This window comes from Dama dama, chromosome X, assembly GCF_033118175.1.
Source record: "Dama dama isolate Ldn47 chromosome X, ASM3311817v1, whole genome shotgun sequence".
Lineage (NCBI taxonomy): Eukaryota > Metazoa > Chordata > Mammalia > Artiodactyla > Cervidae > Dama > Dama dama.
The window spans coordinates 152,215,742-152,234,209 of NC_083714.1; the positions used below are offsets into that span (position 1 = coordinate 152,215,742).

Genomic DNA, 18,468 nt, shown 5'->3' on the forward strand with positions numbered 1-18,468 from the left:
TGTACCTTGCAGTGAATATTTTGTTTCACTGATTTAAACATACATAAAATCACATCGTGTGTCTTTATCTTGACCATCTTTGTGGTATCACTGTGCATTAAGAATCAACTGTTTGAATGTGGGGTCTGTGAAGTTCTCAGGTCACATACTGTTGAAGCCTAGCTTGAAGGATTTTGAGCATTATCTTGCTAGCATGAAAAATGAGTGCTGCCATGTGGTAGTTTGACATTGTTTGGCATTGCCCTTCTTTGGGATTGAAATGAAAACTGACTTTTCTCAGTCCTGAGGCCACTGCCACTTTTTCCAAACTGGCTGGCCTATTGAGTCCATCACTTTAACAGCACCGTCTTTTAGGATTTGAAAGCTCTCAGCTGGAATTTCATCACCTCCACTAACTTTGTTCGTACTGCTGCTTCCTAAGGCCCACTTGACTTTGCACTCCTGGATGTCTGGCTCTAGGTGAGTCATCACACCATCGTGGTTATCCAGGATAATAAGATCTTTTTTATTTTTAATTTACAGTTCTTCTGTGTATTCTTGCTACCTCTTTATCTCTTCTGTTTTAGTTAGGCCCATAACGTTTCTGTGCTTTATTGTGCCTGTCTTTGCATGAAATGTTCCCTTGGCATGTCTAATTTTCCTGAAGAGATCTCTAGTCTTTCCCAATCTACTGTGTCCCTGTGGTTCTTTGCTTTATTCAAATCCCTTGTGAGTATACTCTGGAAGGGACAAATAGACTCAAGGGTTAGGCCTGGCACACACAGCACCAGAAGACCTATGGATGGAGGTTCCCAACATTGTGCAGGAGATGGTGATCAAAAGCATCCACAAGAAAAAGAATTGCAAAGAGGCAAAGTGATTGTCTGAGGAGGCCTTACGAATAGATAAGAAGAGAAGAGAAACGTAAAGCACACACGGAAAGATATAGCCACTGCCATACTGCCTCCCCCGCCTCCCGATCTGGGGGTCACCGTCTGCTGCTCTCGGTGCCAGGGGGAAGGGACAACCCAGACTTTCCTACTGGGAAGCCATGGACCGGGTGTGTCTCCCTAAGGATGTGATTGTATAAGTCATGCACTCACCTTTAATCTTCACCTCACACTCTGCATTCGCCAAGAGATAGACGGAGGACCAAGGAGACCATGGACCCTTCCACCTGGCCACACCTCTGCAGTCACCATCATTCACTGGATGGACGGACGGATGACTAGCCCCGCAGGACAGGGCTGAGAATAGCCTCTGCAATGCCCAGCTCTTAAATATGCCATCCATCAGCACCAAGGCTACCGGTTTCGGCCGGTGACGGCACAGGACGTGACTGAGACACAGCCTCCGTGACACCCAGCTCCACCCACGCGCCGTCCTGCGGCCTCGAAGCAGCTTCTGGTTCAGCCCAGTGATGTCACAGGATGTGAACCAGGAGTGGTCTCGCAATGCCCAGCCCCTCAGTGCGCCGTCTGTTAGCCCCTAGGCAGTTTCCGTTTCATGCTGGTAACACGAACGTGACTGAGACGCAGCCTCCGTGATGCCCAGCTCCAGACACGTGCCATTTGTCAGCCCTGATGAAGCTTCTGGTTCAACCTGATGACATCACCAACAAACCCGACGGCCCAGATGAAGTCGCCTGAGATGGTGTTGGTATAGCCCAGCAGCTGACCCCGGGCACTGGCCCCGCACCCATGCGCAAAGGTAGTGGAGCCAGGGACCAGGCCGGGTGGATGAGGACAAGCTGCAGGTTCTCTGTGAGGTTGATGCCGGCCATGAACAGCCTGCCTGGGACAAGAGAGGGGCTGCAGTTCACGGTGCCAGCTGTGGGGTCAGCCGCCTACATGTGAAGTCACTAACCCACAGAGTCATGTGACAAACCAGACCATGTGGTCACCGACACATGATTGGTCACCCACCCACGGGGTCACTTCATAATGTGGTGATCCCTCCAAGTGGCCACCAACCCACGTGGTCACCCACCCGTGGGGTCACTAACCTGCGTGTGGTCACCTGTCCACATGATTACCCCCTCACACCATCACCCACCCACGCAGTCACCCACTCACCAGGTAGTAACTCACATGGTAACCCACCCTGCAGGCAGGATCTCAAACCGGTCACCCACCCACATGGTTACCCACCCACAGGGTCACCAACCCACACATCTCCTGCCCATGTGACAAATAACCCATGGGGTCACCAGCCCATGCAGTCAACAAGCTGTGCCATCGCCCCCCAGAATCTGGCCTCTGCAGCGGTCAGAGATTCAGATATCCAACAGAGACCCAAGTTCAGACTGCAGGGACTCACAGGGGTGTTGACTGATGAATTTCTCCTGTTACAGAGGGCAGGCGGGCTGGACAGTGACCCTAGAGATGTCCACGTCCTGACCTCATGTAGTGGACACAATAATGTCCACACAGATGTTCACATCCTGTCTACATCCTGACCCCATGTGGTAGACACAGTAACATCCCCAAGGATGTCCATGCCATGGTCCCCAGGTGGTGAACCGAATAACGTCCCCTAATATGTACTGTTCCATTTATCCACTTGAACCCAAACCCAGCCCCTTGCGCTAGGACATGCGTGTGACCAGGTGTCCTGGTATGAAGGCGGCACTCACCTTGGTGGCTGCAGCTCTTCATGTGCTCCAGGTAGTGGACGAGGTCTAGGTGCTTCACCTGGTTCCCCCACCAGTAGGGGATACTGGGCCACAGTTCTGCATGCTGACTCATGGATGCCTCGTCCTTGTATGACAGGATGACCTGCTGGCCCCGGGACCATGGCTGGCACAGAGTTGGCACCTCCTGTGGGGAGAATCATCCAGGTGCCCATGAGACGTGTGCACATGGGTTATTGGGGTGCCTTGTGACACAATGTATCAGGTATTGGGGGTGTCCCAGAAGCTACAGCAGTGTGTGGATTATTGGGGTGTCTATGAGAAGTGATGGAATGGTTATTGGGTTCTCTGTGAGAAGAGACAGTCATGGGTGGAATAATGGCATGTCTGAGTAGAGACACTAGTGGGTAGATTACTGGGGTGTCTGAGTGGAGAAGGTGATGTGTGGGTTATTGGGGTGTCTTGAGCAGTGATTGGTATATTTTTGGGGTGTTTGAGTGGAGACAGTGGTGGGTAGATTACTTGGGTGTCTTGAGCAGTGATGGGTCAGTTATTGGGGTACATACCTGAGTGGAAACAGAGGTGGGTGGATTATTGGGATTTCTGATAGGAATTGGCAGGTGGATTACTTGGGCAACTTGAGGCGTGATTGATGGATTTTGGGAGTGTCTGAATAGAGACCAGGCAGGGTAGATTATTGGGCATGCCTGTGACCAGTGATGGGCTGGTTACTGGGGTGTTTGAGTGGAGACAGTGGTGGGTGGATTACTGGAGTTCTGTGAGCAGCATCACCTGGACTCTGAATCAGCTTCACACAGCGAGCAGATAGTTGGATTACAGTGAAGCCTAGTGCTCCCGCTGACAAGAGCATGGGGAGCCTGTGGCCCCTGATCACCCCACGGGGACACAGGATGTTCCCAAAGATATTCTTGATGCAGCCCATCAGGTTCTCGTGCAGGTCCTCCATCATGCCCTCGAAGTTCCTGCATGCCAGGATGACCACCTCCTGGGGGTTGTTCTCCAGCCACTCCGAGATCTCCAGGAGGGCATTCTTAGAGGAGGTGGAGGAAAGGGGCCTTGTATTGAGAGACAGAGGGGGTGGATGGGGACTTCCCCCAGCACAGCCATCTACAGACTGGTTGGGGAGTCCTGACTCACAAAGACATAAAGCGTGGTGCCTGCTCCCAAGGGGCCCAGCCTCTTCTGAGTGGCAGTGGGGAACTGTGGCATTGCTCTGGGGGGTCTGTGTGTGTGTGTTTCTGTGTGTGTATGTACACGCTCCTGTAGGTACAGGTGCACACACATGTGTGCATGTGTTCAGGGTCTGTGTGTGCACAGATATGCATGTGTGTGTGTGTGTGTGTGTGTGTGTGCACAGCAACAGAGAGCAGTGCTTATAATATTGTGAGAAGTGTGTACTCCAGGGAGCATGGGAGGCCAGCAGGGTACATTCACAGTGAGGCCCAGGCCGGAACCTCCAAGGGTCATTAGGTTCTGTGGTGGGGACACTGGGGGCCGAGGCCAGAGTGAAACATTAAGTGACTTGTTCAGCAGCCGAGAGAATGGACTGGACACCCCAAAACGGGACACAGGATAAGACGTGTCAGGAACCTGGTTTAGCCAAATTCTTGGAGACATCCCAGAGGCCAGGGCTAGAGGTGTGAGTTCAGAAATGCATGTTGGTCAGGAATTCTAAGTGCCTAATGCCAGAGGTCAGCCCTCTCCTGCCAGGAGGAGTGTATCCATCCCCTTAGAGATCAATGTCTTCTAACGGGAGTGGACCTGTGTTGTCCCCTTAAAGGTCAGCCTCTCCTGCCTGGAGTGACCGTGTGTCCATCTGAGTGGACCTGTGTCCATCTGAGTGGATGTGTGTTCATTCCCTTAGAGGTCAGCATCTTCTAACTGGAGTGGACCTGTGTTTTCCCCTTAGAGGTCTGCCTCTCCTGCCTGGAGTGACCAGATGTCCATCTGAGTGGACGTGTGCCCATCCCCTCAGAGGCCCTCCACGTCCTGCCTGGACCAGACATGGGTGTCCCTGGCTGGTGGACCCCCGTCCATACCCCCTGCCCCCACCCTTACCTCCACGAGGGCCATCGTGTACACCATGTGGTAGAGTGCAGGCTCCCCTCGGTGCCCTCCTCTGTGTGCGCCATCCGCAGGTCCTCACGCCCAGCATCCAGCTGCTTCATGATGCTCAGCACCTGCACACAGAGGTCGGTCACCTGTGCTGGGCACAGAGGGCGGCCCCCCGCTCAGGGGCTGGGCATGCACTGAGGATGCCCAATGAGGGCCACATCGTCCACTGTGAAATCAACAGTGTTGGTGCTGCCAGGACTGAGGCCCTGCTTCTGGGAACAGGGTCTCCAGGGTCACTGGTCACATGGAGCACACAGCCCGGGTCCAAATTGTGGTCTTGGGGGCAGTGTTCCTGCAGAGTCCAGCCTCACCCTCCTCTCAGGCAGTCCCTGGGTGGAAGCGCCCTGTGGGTTCAACAGCCCAGGCTCCAAACACCCAAGCTGGACCCTTGAACATGAGGACACACAAGACCCACAAAGGTCTGTGCCCACCCCCAGAAACAGTACTAGGAAAGGCAAGAAGGAATCAAGCGGGGAGAACGAAAGGAAGAAACATCTGTCTGCCACACAAATAAGACAGAAAAAAGCAAAAAAATAACTAACATAAATTGAAAAAGTGAAAGTTGTTCAGTTGTTTCCAACTCTTTTCTATCCAGTGGACTGTAGCCCACCAGACCCCTCTGTCCATGGAATTATCCAGGCAAGATTACTGGAGTGGGTTTCGATTCCCTTCCCCAGGAGATCTTCCCAACCCAGGAATCGAACCCATGTCACCAGCATTGCAAGCAGATTCTTTACCAACTGATCCACAAGGAAGCCCTAATATAAATTTGTAGCAGAAAATGTACTGTGTCCTCTACAAGGAGTCATAATGGAAAAACAAGAAAACATAAGGATAAAAAAAAAAAGGAAAGAAAATAATAGATTCTCTCCATCCAAAATAAAAGAAAAAGCAAAAAAACTAATATTAACATAAACTAGCAGCAGAAAATGATACTGTGTTCTCTGTAGAGAGTCATGATGGACCAAAAAAAAAAAAAAAATATGAGGATAAAACATGGGGAAAAAATGGGAAAGGAAGTCACAGTGCCCCTACCCAATCCAAATTAAAAGAAAAAGCAAAGACTCATATGAATATTGTCAGCTACACACAGGCACTTGCCATCCACCTCTACAAGGATTAAATTAGGTGCTGCTGCAGCAAATGACCTTCAACACCCCTTGAAAGACCACCACCCGTGTCCCCCACCCTGCACACAGCCCACTTCTCCTTGGCAACCATACGACTTGAGACCACGGCACTGAGGCCCCCCAAGATGGAGGGACCCTGCCCTGGAGGGACATAGAGCAGAGAGACCCTGGCACCAAGGGACCCTCAGAGCAGAGGGACCCCAGTCCTGCAGGACTCCCAGGTTCTGGTGGACGCCCTACTGCTCACTCCCTCCTCTGGGTGTGAGCTCTTAAAGCCAGGCTGCAGGCACCTGATGCAAGCAGGAATGAGGTTTGCCCATATTCCAGCCCTGGCTCTCTGCCCATCAGATCCCCTGAGAAGGATTCCAGCAGCCGGGGATCTCCCAGGAGGAAGGAATTACACAAGGCAAGAGCTGTGCTTGACAGTTATCTGTCCCCTCCAGGTGGGCCCCTGCTCCTGGGGGCAACTGGGCCCAGGTGGGTTCTCTACCTCAGTCTACCGCATGAGGTCACACGGGGCCTCCTCCAGTGTCTCACTGTGGGCCGGCGGGGGCAGAACCTGACCTCACCGGCATGCGCCCCACCTGCTCACCTGAGTCAGCTGAGAACTCAGAGTGGGCGGCTGACTCACAGGAGGAAGTGCCATCAGGGTGTGCAGGGGCACCCGGCTTGCTCCCTGGGGTGCTGTCCGAGGCCTCATGGCTGGGTGGCACTACTGCTGAGCACTCCTGAATCTGCACTGGGAAACCAGACAGCTGGGGTTCAGAGACAAGGAAGAGAGGACAGGTGACCCACACCTATGTGCCTGGGAGATGGGAGAGTGTCTTGCAAGTACAGGATTGGTGTCCACAGGCGATGGGACATTATTCCTCCCATCCCAGTGAACCCACCACCATCTCAGGCCAGTGCAAATGGGAAGATGAAGCGCTTGTGACACCCTGACCCGGATTATGATGGAACAGAGGTCCAGGGATGTGGAGACAGGATGACTCGGGAGTGGGCAGGTGACCTGTGTTAGGTGGAGAGTTGTGGAAAGGACACCCAGGAGGCAGGTGACCTGTATTATGGGGAGGTCTCCTCTGTGAGGGGAAGACAGACACACACCCTCAGGTGTCCCCAGGATGGTGACACAGACACACCAAAGGAGCCCTATGTGGCGGGGCACACACATCCACAGGGGTCCCCATGGTGCGGTGCTTGGGGTTCTTACATACTGTTTTGCTGTGTGTTTTACTTGCATCTCGTTGACTATTCAGATTAGAGAAGAGACTTTTATTCTGAAAGGTTATTGTGACGAGGAAAGGGGAGTATTACAGGAGGATGAGCTCTTCAGGGAGAAGGACTATTATTCTATAGAGGGGGTGATTACATAGAGGTAGGACTTTATTTGTACAAGGGGCAACATTACTGTAGAGAGCTGACTAATATGATAGAGGGGAGATACAACAATAAATAGGGCTATGACCATGTAGGGGGGATGTCACTGTGGAGAAAGTGAAAGTTGATCAGTCAAGTCTGACTGTAGACAGGCCATGGAATTCTCCAGGCCAGAATACTGGAGTGGGTAACCTTTCCCTTCTCCAGTGGATCTTCCCAACCCAGGGACTGAACCCACGTCTCCCACAATGCAGGCAGAATCTTTACCAGCTGAGCCACCAGGGAAGCCTTACTGTGGACAGGGGATTCATAATCAAGGAGGGCCCTTACTGTAGAGAGCTGACTAATATGATAGAGGGGAGATACAACAATAAATAGGGCTATGGCTATGTAGGGGGGATATCACTGTGGAGAAAGTGAAAGTTCATCAGTCTTGTCTGACTCTAGACAGGCCATGGAATTCTCTAGGCCAGAATATTGGGGTGCACAACCTTTCCCTTCTCCAGTGGATCTTCCCAACCCAGGGACTGAACCCACGTCTCCCACAATGCAGGCAGAATCTTTACCAGCCGAGCCACCAGGGAAACCCTACTGTGGAGAGGGGATTCATAATCAAGGAGGGCCCTTACTGTAGTGGGGGACTATTACTGTGGAGGGGGAAAAGTTATAATAGGATGACTGTGATACCACGGGTCTTGTGTGTCCTCATGTCCAAGGGTCCAGCTTGGGTGTTTGGAGCCTGGGCTGGTGAACCTACAGGGCGCTTCCACCCAGGGACTGCCTGAGAGGAGGGTGAGGCTGGACTCTGCAAGAACACTGCCCCCAAGACCACAATCTGGACCCGGGCTGTGTGCTCCATGTGACCAGTGACCCTGGAGACCCTGTTCCCAGAAGCAGGGCCTCAACCCTGTTCCCAGAAGCAGGGCAGCACCAACACTGTTGATTTCACAGTGGACGATGTGGCCCTCATTGGGCATCCTCAGTGCATGCCCAGCCCCTGAGCGGGGGGCCGCCCTCTGTGCCCAGCACAGGTGACCGACCTCTGTGTGCAGGTGCTGAGCATCATGAAGCAGCTGGATGCTGGGCGTGAGGACCTGCGGATGGCGCACACAGAGGGCACCGAGGGGAACCTGCACTCTGGCCACAAGGTGTACACAACGGCCCTCGTGGAGGTGGGGGGGAGGCAGAGGGTATGGACGGGGGTCCGCCAGCCAGGGACACCCACGTCTGGTCCAGGCAGGACATGGAGGGCCTTGGAGAGAATGGGCACACGTCCACTCAGATGGACATCTGGTCACTCCAGGCAGGAGAGGTAGACCTCTAAGGGAACAACACAGGTCCACTCCAGTTAGAAGACATTGATCTCTAAGGGTACAGACAGACGTCCACTTCTGGCAGGAGAGGGCTGACCTCTGGCATCAGGCACTCAGAATTCCTGACCAACATGCATTTCTGAACCCACTGCTGTACCCCAGGACTCTGGGGTGTCTCCCAGAATTTGGCTAAACCAGGTCCCTAACATTTCTTTTCCTGTGTCTACCAGTTTTGGGGTGTCCAGTCCATTCTCTCGGCTGCTGGACAAGTCACTTAATGTTTCACTCTGGCCTCTGGCCTCCCACGCTCCCTGGAGTACAGACTTCATACAGTATTATAAGCACTGCTCTCTGCTGCTGTGCACACACACACACACATGCATATCCATGCACACACATACCCTGAACACATGCACACATGCGTGTGCACCTGTACCTACCAGAGCATCTACATACACACACGGAAACACACACACACACACACACACACACACACACACACACACACCAGAGCAATGCCACAGCTCCCCACTGCCACTCAGAAGAGGCTGGGCCCCTTGGGAGCAGGCACCATGCTCTATGTCTTTGTGTGTGAAGACCCCCAACCCGTCTGTAGAGGGGCTGTGCGGGGAGAAGTCCCCACCCACGCCCCTCTGTCTCTCACTACAAGGCCCCTCTCCTCCTCCCCCGTCCAGAATGCCCTCATGCAGATCTCAGAGTGGCTGGGGAACCATCCCCAGGAGGTGGTCATCCTGGCATGCAGGAACTCCGATGGCATGATGGAGGACCTGCATGAGTACCTGATGGGCTGCTTCAAGAACATCTTTGGGGATATGCTGTGTTTCCGTGGGGTGAGCAGGGGCCATAGGCTCCCCATGCTCTTGTCAGCGGGAGCACTAGGTTTCACTGTAATCCAACTATCTGCTCACTGAATGAGCCTGATTCAGACTCCAGGTGATGCCGCTCACAGAACCCAAGTAATCCACCCACCACTGTCTCCACTCAAACACCCCAGTAACCAGCCCATCACTGGTCACAGGCATGCCCAATAATGCACCCTGCCCGGTCTCTATTCAGACACTCCCAAAATCCATCAATCACGCCTCAAGTTGCCCAAGTAATCCACCTGCCAATTCCTATCAGAAATCCCAATAATCCACCCACCTCTGTTTCCACTCAGGTATGTACCCCAATAACTGACCCATCACTGCTCAAGACACCCAAGTAATCTACCCACCACTGTCTCCACTCAAACACCCCAAAAATATACCAATCACTGCTCAAGACACCCCAATAACCCACCCACCACCTTCTCCACTCAGACACCCCGGTAATCTACCCACTAGTGTCTCTACTCAGACATGCCATTATTCCACCCTTGACTGTCTCTTCTCACAGAGAACCCAATAACCATTCCATCACTTCTCATAGACACCCCAATAATCCACACACTGCTGTAGCTTCTGGGACACCCCCAATACCTGACACATTGTGTCACAAGGCACCCCAATAACCCATGTGCACACGTCTCATGGGCACCTGGATGATTCTCCCCACAGGAGGTGCCAACTCTGTGCCAGCCATGGTCCCGGGGCCAGCAGGTCATCCTGTCATACAAGGACGAGGCATCCATGAGTCAGCATGCAGAACTGTGGCCCAGTATCCCCTACTGGTGGGGGAACCAGGTGAAGCACCTAGACCTCGTCCACTACCTGGAGCACATGAAGAGCTGCAGCCACCAAGGTGAGTGCCGCCTTCATACCAGGACACCTGGTCACACGCATGTCCTAGCACATGGGGCTGGGTTTGGGTTCAAAAGGAGAAATGGAACACAACATACTGGGGGACGTTATTCGGTTCACCACCTGGGGACCATGGCATGGACATCCTTGGGGATGTTACTGTGTCTACCACAGGGGGTCAGGATGTAGATAGGACGTGAACATCCGTGCGGACATTTTTGTGTACACCACACGAGGTCAGGACGTGGACATCTCTAGGGTCACTGTCCAGCCCGCCTGCCCTCTGTAACAGGAGAAATTCATCAGTCAACACCTCTGTGAGTCCCTGCTGTCTGAACTTGGGTCTCTGTCGGACATCTGAATCTCTGACCACAGAGGAGGCCAGAGTCTGGGTGGGTGATGGCACAGCTTGGTGACTGTGTGGGCAGGTGACCCATGGGTTACTGTTCACATGGGCAGGAGATGTGTGGGTTGGTGACCGCGTGGGTGGGTAAGTGTGTGGGTGGGTGACCGGTTTGAGATCCTGCCTGCAGGGTGGGTTACCATGTGAGTTGCTGACCCAGTGAGTGGGTGACCATGTGGGTGGGTGATGGCGTGAAGGGGTAATCATGTGGACAGGTGACCACATGACCTCGCAGGTTAGTGACCCCATGGGTGGGTGGCCAATCATGTGAGCCGGTGACCACACGGTTTGGTTGGCCACATGACTCCATGGGTTAGTGACTGCACACGTGGGCACCGGACCCCACATCTCGCACCATGAACTGCAGCCCCTCTTTTGTTCATGGCCGGCATCAACCTCATGGAGAACCTGCACTTTGTCCTCATCCACCCAGCCTGGTCCCTGGCTCCACTACCTTTGCGCATGGGTGCGGGGCCAGTGCCCGGGGCCAGCTGCCGGCTATACCAACACCATCGCAGGCGACTTAATCTGGGCTGTTGGGCTTGTTGGCGATGTCATCAAGTTGAACCGGAAGCTGCTCCGGGGCTAACGGACTGGCGCGTCTGGAGCTTGGCAGCGCTGAGGCTGCGTCTCAGTCACGTTCTGTGATGTGACCAGCCTGAACTGGAAGCCGCCTTGGGGCTGACGGACGGCGCACTGTGGGGCTGGGCATTGCGGAGGCCACTCCTTGTTCAAATCCTGTGACATTAGTGGGCTGAACTGGAAGCTGCGTCAAGGCCGCCGGATGGCGCGTGGGTGGAGCTGGGCATCACGGGGGCTGCTTCTCAGTCACATCGTGTGCCGTCACCAGCCTAAACCGGAAGCCACCTTGGGGCTGATGAACGGCGCGTTTAGGAGCTGGGTATTGTGGAGGCTATTCTCAGCCCTGTCCTGCGGGGCTGGTCATCCGTCCGCCCGTCCACTGAACGTTGGAGACTGCAGGGGTGTGGCCAGGTGGCAGGGTCCTTGGTCTCCTCGGTCCTCCGTGTATCTCTTGGCGAATGCAGAGTGTGAGGTGACGATTAAAGGTGAGTGCATGATTTATACAATAACATCCTTAGGGAGACACACCCGGTCCATGGCTTCCCAGTAGGAAAGTCTGGGTTGTCCCTTCCCCCTGGCACCGAGAGCAGCAGACGGTGACCCCCAGATCGGGAGGCGGGGGAGGCAGTATGGCAGTGGCTATATCTTTCTCTTCTCTTCTTATCTATTCGTAAGGCCTCCTCAGACAATCACTTTGCCTCTTTGCAATTCTTTTTCTTGTGGATGCTTTTGATCACCATCTCCTGCACAATGTTGGGAACCTCCATCCATAGGTCTTCTGGTGCTGTGTGTGCCAGGCCTAACCCTTGAGTCTATTTGTCCCTTCCAGAGTATACTCACAAGGGATTTGAATAAAGCAAAGAACCACAGAGACACAGTAGATTGGGAAAGACTAGAGATCTCTTCAGGAAAATTAGACATGCCAAGGGAACATTTCATGCAAAGACAGGCACAATAAAGCACAGAAACGTTATGGGCCTAACTAAAACAGAAGAGATTAAGAAGAGGTAGCAGGAATACACAGAAGAACTGCAAATTTAAAAAAAAAGATCTTATTATCCTGGATAACCACGATGGTGTGATGACTCACCTAGAGCCAGACATCCAGGAGTGCAAAGTCAAGTGGGCCTTAGGAAGCAGCAGTACGAACAAAGTTAGTGGAGGTGATGAAATTCCAGCTGAGAGCTTTCAAATCCTAAAAGACAGTGCTGTTAAAGTGATGGACTCAATAGGCCAGCCAGTTTGGAAAAAGTGGCAGTGGCCTCAGGACTGAGAAAGGTCAGTTTTCATTTCAATCCCAAAGAAGGGCAATGCCAAACAATGTCAAACTACCACATGGCAGCACTCATTTTTCATGCTAGCAAGATAATGCTCAAAATCCTTCAAGCTAGGCTTCAACAGTATGTGACCTGAGAACTTCACAGACCCCACATTCAAACAGTTGATTCTTAATGCACAGTGATACCACAAAGATGGTCAAGATAAAGACACACGATGTGATTTTATGTATGTTTAAATCAGTGAAACAAAATATTCACTGCAAGGTACATACTTTTTTAGCTTGAAAAATCTTATATTTGAATGTAAAACATCCTGCTGAAATTGAAAAATATGTGTTAAAGCGAAATTCATTCTTAATTGTCAATTATTTTGAGCCTATGGAGAAAAGAAAATAAATTTACATTCATTGGGACTGCTTTAGTTCAGTTCAGTCACTCAGTCATGTCCAACACTTTTCATTGGGTGCTGCTTAAATTTTCACAGACGTTTTTTCTTAAAAATTCCCTTACAGTTTTAACATCTCAATTAGATATAAAATGATCAGTAGATTTTATACAATGTTTTCTGGACATTTTCATTTCCTTTAATTTATGAATGTAACTAGAATGTTTTTCTATTGAGTGAGTATTAAAAATGACTCCTCTCCCTTGTGTGGAACACAATGTTTACACTAGTGGTGGGAGATATTTTATTGCCTAAAACCTTTTCTAATTCAGCTCTACAATCTAGGATTTTTGTTTGTTTGTTTTCCTTTGTTTAGGCTGAGAATTTTCTCATCTATTTTTAGTATCTTCAGAGTTTCTGTTAGGAATGTGTGTCTGCTGTTGCTTACTTGCACCGTCGTGTCCAACTCTTTGCCACCCCATGGACTGTGAGCCCACCAGTCTCTTCTGTTCACGGGGATTCTCCAGGCAAGAATGCTGGGGTCAGATTCCATGCTCTCCTGCAGGGGATCTTCCTGACCCAGAGATGGAATTCGCATCTGCCACAGATCCTGCATTGCAGGCGGATTCTTTACCACTGAGTGAAACTGGATCTTGTATACGTGAAACCCACTTTAATTATGAAGATTCATAATCAGTGAAAAACAGAGAAGCCCAAAGAAGCATTTATCTTTAACCAATTAATAATAAGATGAAAACCTTCATTTCAATTTGCCTTTATTTTTTCAATTAAATTTTCATTGAAGGATAATTACTTTCCAGAATTTTGTTGTTTTCTGTCAAACTTCAACATAACAGTCTTTCTTAACTCATAGTTTCTCTTAAATATCATCTTATTCTGTGTAAATAACTTCTTTTAACATTTCTTACGGACAAGGTATCTGCTGAAAATGAATTCCCCAATTTTGTGTTCCTGTGAGAATATCTCCGTCTTCTTTGTTTTTGAAGGATAATATTCCTGGATGTAGAAGTTAATTTCAGTAGTTAAAAAAAAAAAAAGTTTGATTCATTGACATGGTGTACCTGTACCATGAATTTTCTAGTTAAGCTGTATAATTCATTGATTTGTAACTTATTCATAGGTTGAATAACCATAATCACAGACTATTCTAGAATATTTTCATCACTCCAATGGGAAACACTCTCCAGTTGGCAGTCATTTTCCATTTCCCCCTTCATCTGGGCCCTTGCATTCACTCCTCTATTTTCGGTCTTCAGAGAATTACCTAATCTGAGACACACGTGTTCACACGAACAGAATATGCAATACACAGCCTTTTGTTCCTGGCTTCTTTTAATTAACATTATCTTTTCAGAGCTCTAGCATGTTATAGCTTTTATAAGAACTCCATTCTTTTGATGGCCAAATAATTTTGTATTGCCTGTTTTATTTATTCATGTTGATGGACATTTGAGTTATTTTAATGTTTTTTCCTTTTTTTTAGTTTATTTCTTTTTGTTTATTTATTTTTAATTTAATAATTGAAAATTTTAAAATTTAATGTCTTTTTCTGTGTCTATTTAGGTTATCATATGATTTTTAGCTTTCCTGTGGTTAATATGGTGTGTCACATTGGTTGATTTGCGAATATTGAAGAATCCTTGCATCCCTGGAATAAAGCCAACTTGATCATGGTTTTTGATGTGTTGTTGAATTCTGTGTGCTAAAATTTTGCTGAGAAGTTTTTGCATCTATGTTCATCAGTGATATTGGCCTGTAGTTTTCTTACTTGGTCTTGTCTTTGTCTGGTTTTGATATCAGGGTGATGGTAGTCTTGTAGAATGAGTTTGGAAGTGTTCCTTTCTCTGCAGTTTTTTTGAGAGAGTTTTAGAAGGATAGGCATTTGCTCATCTCTGAATGTTTGATGGAATTCACCTGTGAAGCCACACAGCTTCGATTTGGAGCTTGTAATTGAGTGGTTCATAATTTCTATTTCTTCCTGTTTAAGTCTTGGAAGATTGAGCTTTTCTAAGCATCTGTCCATTTCTTCCAGGTTATCCATTTTATTGCCATAGAATTGTTCATAATAGTCTCTTACAAGCCTTTGTGTTTCTGCATTTTCTGTTGTAACCTCTCCTTTTTCATTTCTAAGTTTGTTGATTTCATTCTTCTATTTTTCTCGATGAATCTGGCTAAAGGTTTGTCAATATTATCTTCTCAAAGAACCAGCTTTTAACTTATTAATCTTTGCTTTTGTTTCTTTCAATTATTTTTCATTTATTTCAGCTCAGATCTTTATGATTTTTTTCCATGTACTAATTTTATCTGTTTTTTTCTTGCTGTTGTTATTGTTCTTCGTTATCAGTTGTTTTAGGAGTCAATTGAGGTTGTCTATTTGATGCTTTTCTTGTTTCTTGAGTTAGGATTGTATTGCTATACACTTCCCTCTTAGAACTTGTTTTACTGCCTCCCATAGATTGTGAGTTTCCGTGTTTTCTTGGTCCTTGTTTTCTAGAAAATTTTCGATTTCCATTTTGACTTCTTCAGCAACCTGTTGGTTATTTAGAAACGTGTTGTTTCATTTCCATGTGTTTGTGTTTCTTACACTTTTCTTTTTTTCTCCTAATTGATATCTAGTCTCAGTGTTGTGGTCAGAGAAGATGCTTGATACAATTTCAATTTTGTTCATTTTACTGAGATTTGATTTGGGACCCAAGATGTGGTCTCTCCTGGAAAATGCTCCCTGTGCACATGAGAAGAAGGTGTATTCTTCTCCATTTGGATGGCATGTGCTGAAAATATCAATGAGATTCATCTCATCTCATGTATCATTTAAGACATGTGTTTCTGCATTAATTTTCTGTTTTGATGATCTGTCCATTGGTGTGAGTGGGGTGTTAGAGTTGACTATGATTGTTTTACTGTCAATTTCTCTTTTAATGTCTGTTAGTGTCTGTCTTATGTATTGAGGTACTCCTGTGTTGGGGGCAGAGATGTTTACATTTGTTATGTCTTCATCTTGTATTGATCCCTTCATCACTATGTAGTGTCCTTCCTTATCTATTGTAATCTTCTTTCGTTTAAGGTCTGATATGAGGATTGCTATTCCATCTTTCTTTTGATTCCCATTTGCATGGCATATATATTTCCATCCTGTCACTTTCAGTCTGTATGTGTCTTTAGGTCTGAAGTGGGTTTCTTGTAGACAACATGCACATGGGTCTTTTTCTTTTAAATTAATGTGTTTATTTTAATTGGAGGCTACTTGCTTTGCAATATTGTGGTGGTTTTTGCCATATAAGGAGTTGAATCAGCCATGGGAGTGCATGTCTTGCCCATTCTGAAACCCCTACCACTTCTCTCCCCATCCCATCCCTCAAGGTTTCCCCAGTACAGCGGCTTTGAGTGCCCTGTGTCATGCGTCAAAGTTGGACGGGTGATCTATTTCACATATCATAACATACATGTTTCACTGCTAGTCTCTCAAATCATCTCACCCTGGCCTTCTCCCACAGAGTCCAAAAGTCTCTTCTTTATATCTGTGTCTCTATAGCTGCCTCGTGTATGCAGTCATCATTATTATATTTCAAGTTTCCATAGACATGTGTTAATATACTCTATGGGTGTTTCTCCTTCTGACATACTTCACTCTGTATAATAGGCTCCAGTTTTACACGTTCTCGTATTGCATTTGATTCTTTCATCCATTTTGAGTTTATTTTTGTGTATGGTGTTAGAAAGTGTTCTAGCTTCCTTCTTTCACATTTGGTAGGCCAGTTTTCCCATCACCACTTGTTAAAGAGATTGTTTTTTCTCCATTGTATATTTTTGCATCCTTTGTTAAAGATACAGTGTCTATGGGTGCATGGGTTTATCTCTGAGCTTTCTGTTTTGTTCCATTGATCTATATTTCTTTCTTTGTGCCAGTACCATACTGTCCTGATGGCTGTATCTTTGTAGTATAGTCTGAAGTCAGGCAGATTGATTCCTCCTCTTCCATTCTTCTTTCTCAAGATTGCTTTGGCTCTTCGAGGTTTTCTGTATTTCAATCCACATTGTGAAATTATGTGTTCTTGTTCTGTGAAAAATACCAGTGATAGCTTGATAGCGATTGCATTCAATCTACGAATGCCTTGGGTAGTATACTCATTATCACTATGTTGACTCTTCAGATCCATGAACAAGGTATATTTCACCATCTATTTCTGTCATCTTTGATTTCTTTCATCAGTGTCTTAACGTTTTCTATATATCGGTCTTTTGTTTCTTTAGGTAGTTTTATTCCTAAGTATGTCATTCTTTTCACTGCAATGCTGAAAGGGATTGCTTTTCCATTTCACTTTCTGTTTTCTCATTGTTAGTGTATTGAAATGCAAAGGATTTATGTGTATTAACATTATATCCTGCAACATTTCTGTATTCATTGATTAGCTCTTGTCATTTTCTGGTGGTGTCTTTAGGGCTTTCTGTGTAAAGGATCATGTTATCTGCAAACAGCGTTTCATTTCTTCTTTTCCAATCTGGATACACTTTAATTTTTTTTCTTCTCTCATTGCTATGGCTAAAGCTTCCAAAACTATGTTGAATAGTAGTGGTGAGAGTGGGCACTCTTGTCTTATTCCTGACTTTAGGGGAAATGCTTTCAATTTTTCGCCTTTGAGGATAAAGTTTGCTATGATTTTATCATATATGACTTTTATTATGTTGATTTGTGTTTTTTCTGTGCCTGCTTTCTTGAGTGTTTCTATCATAAATGCGTGAATTTTGTCAGAGGCTATCTCTGCATCTATGGAGATAACCATATGGTTTTAACCTTTCAGTTTGTTAATGCAATTTATCACATTGACTGATTTGCAAATATTGAAGAGTCCTTGCATCCTTGGAATAAACCCACTTGGTCATGATGTCTGACCTTTTGGATATGTTGTTGGATTCTGTTTGCTAGAATTTGTTGAAGATTTTTCCTGTATGTTCATCAGTGATATTGGCCTGTAGTTTTCTTTTTTTGTGGCATCTTTGTCTGGTTTTGGGATTAGGGTGATGGGGGGCCTCATAAAATGAGTTTGGGGTTTCATGTTGTGCAATAATTTAGAAGAGTTTGAGTAGAATAGGTGTTAGCTCTTTAATTGTTTGGAGGAATTCACCTGTGAAGCCAACTGGTCCTGGGCTTTTGTTTGTCTGAAGATTTTTTTTATTACAGTTTAAATTTCCATGTTTTTGATGGGTCTGGTAAAATTTTCTCTTTCTTCCTAGTTCAGTTTTGGAAGGTTATACTTTCTAAGAATTCGTCCATTTCTTCCTGCTGCTGATAGTAGTCTCTTGTGATTCTTTGTATTTCTGTGTTGTCTGTTGTGATTTCTCCATTTCCATTTCTAATTTTGTTGACTGGTTTGATTCTTCTCCCTTTTTTTCCTGATGGGTCTGGCTAGTGGTTTGTCTATTTTATTTATCTTCTCAGAGAACTGGCTTTTCGTTTTGCTTAGTTTTGCTATAGTTTCCTTTTTTTTTT

The 18,468-nt window shown here is 47.5% G+C and overlaps 2 pseudogenes; one reads left to right on the forward strand and one right to left on the reverse strand.

Annotated features, from left to right (window-relative positions):
• Positions 1–1,553: 1,553 nt before the first annotated feature.
• LOC133052950 (PI-PLC X domain-containing protein 1-like) lies at positions 1,554–6,773 on the reverse strand (annotated as a pseudogene).
• An 89-nt stretch (positions 6,774–6,862) lies between these two features.
• LOC133052951 (PI-PLC X domain-containing protein 1-like) lies at positions 6,863–11,301 on the forward strand (annotated as a pseudogene).
• Positions 11,302–18,468: the final 7,167 nt, after the last annotated feature.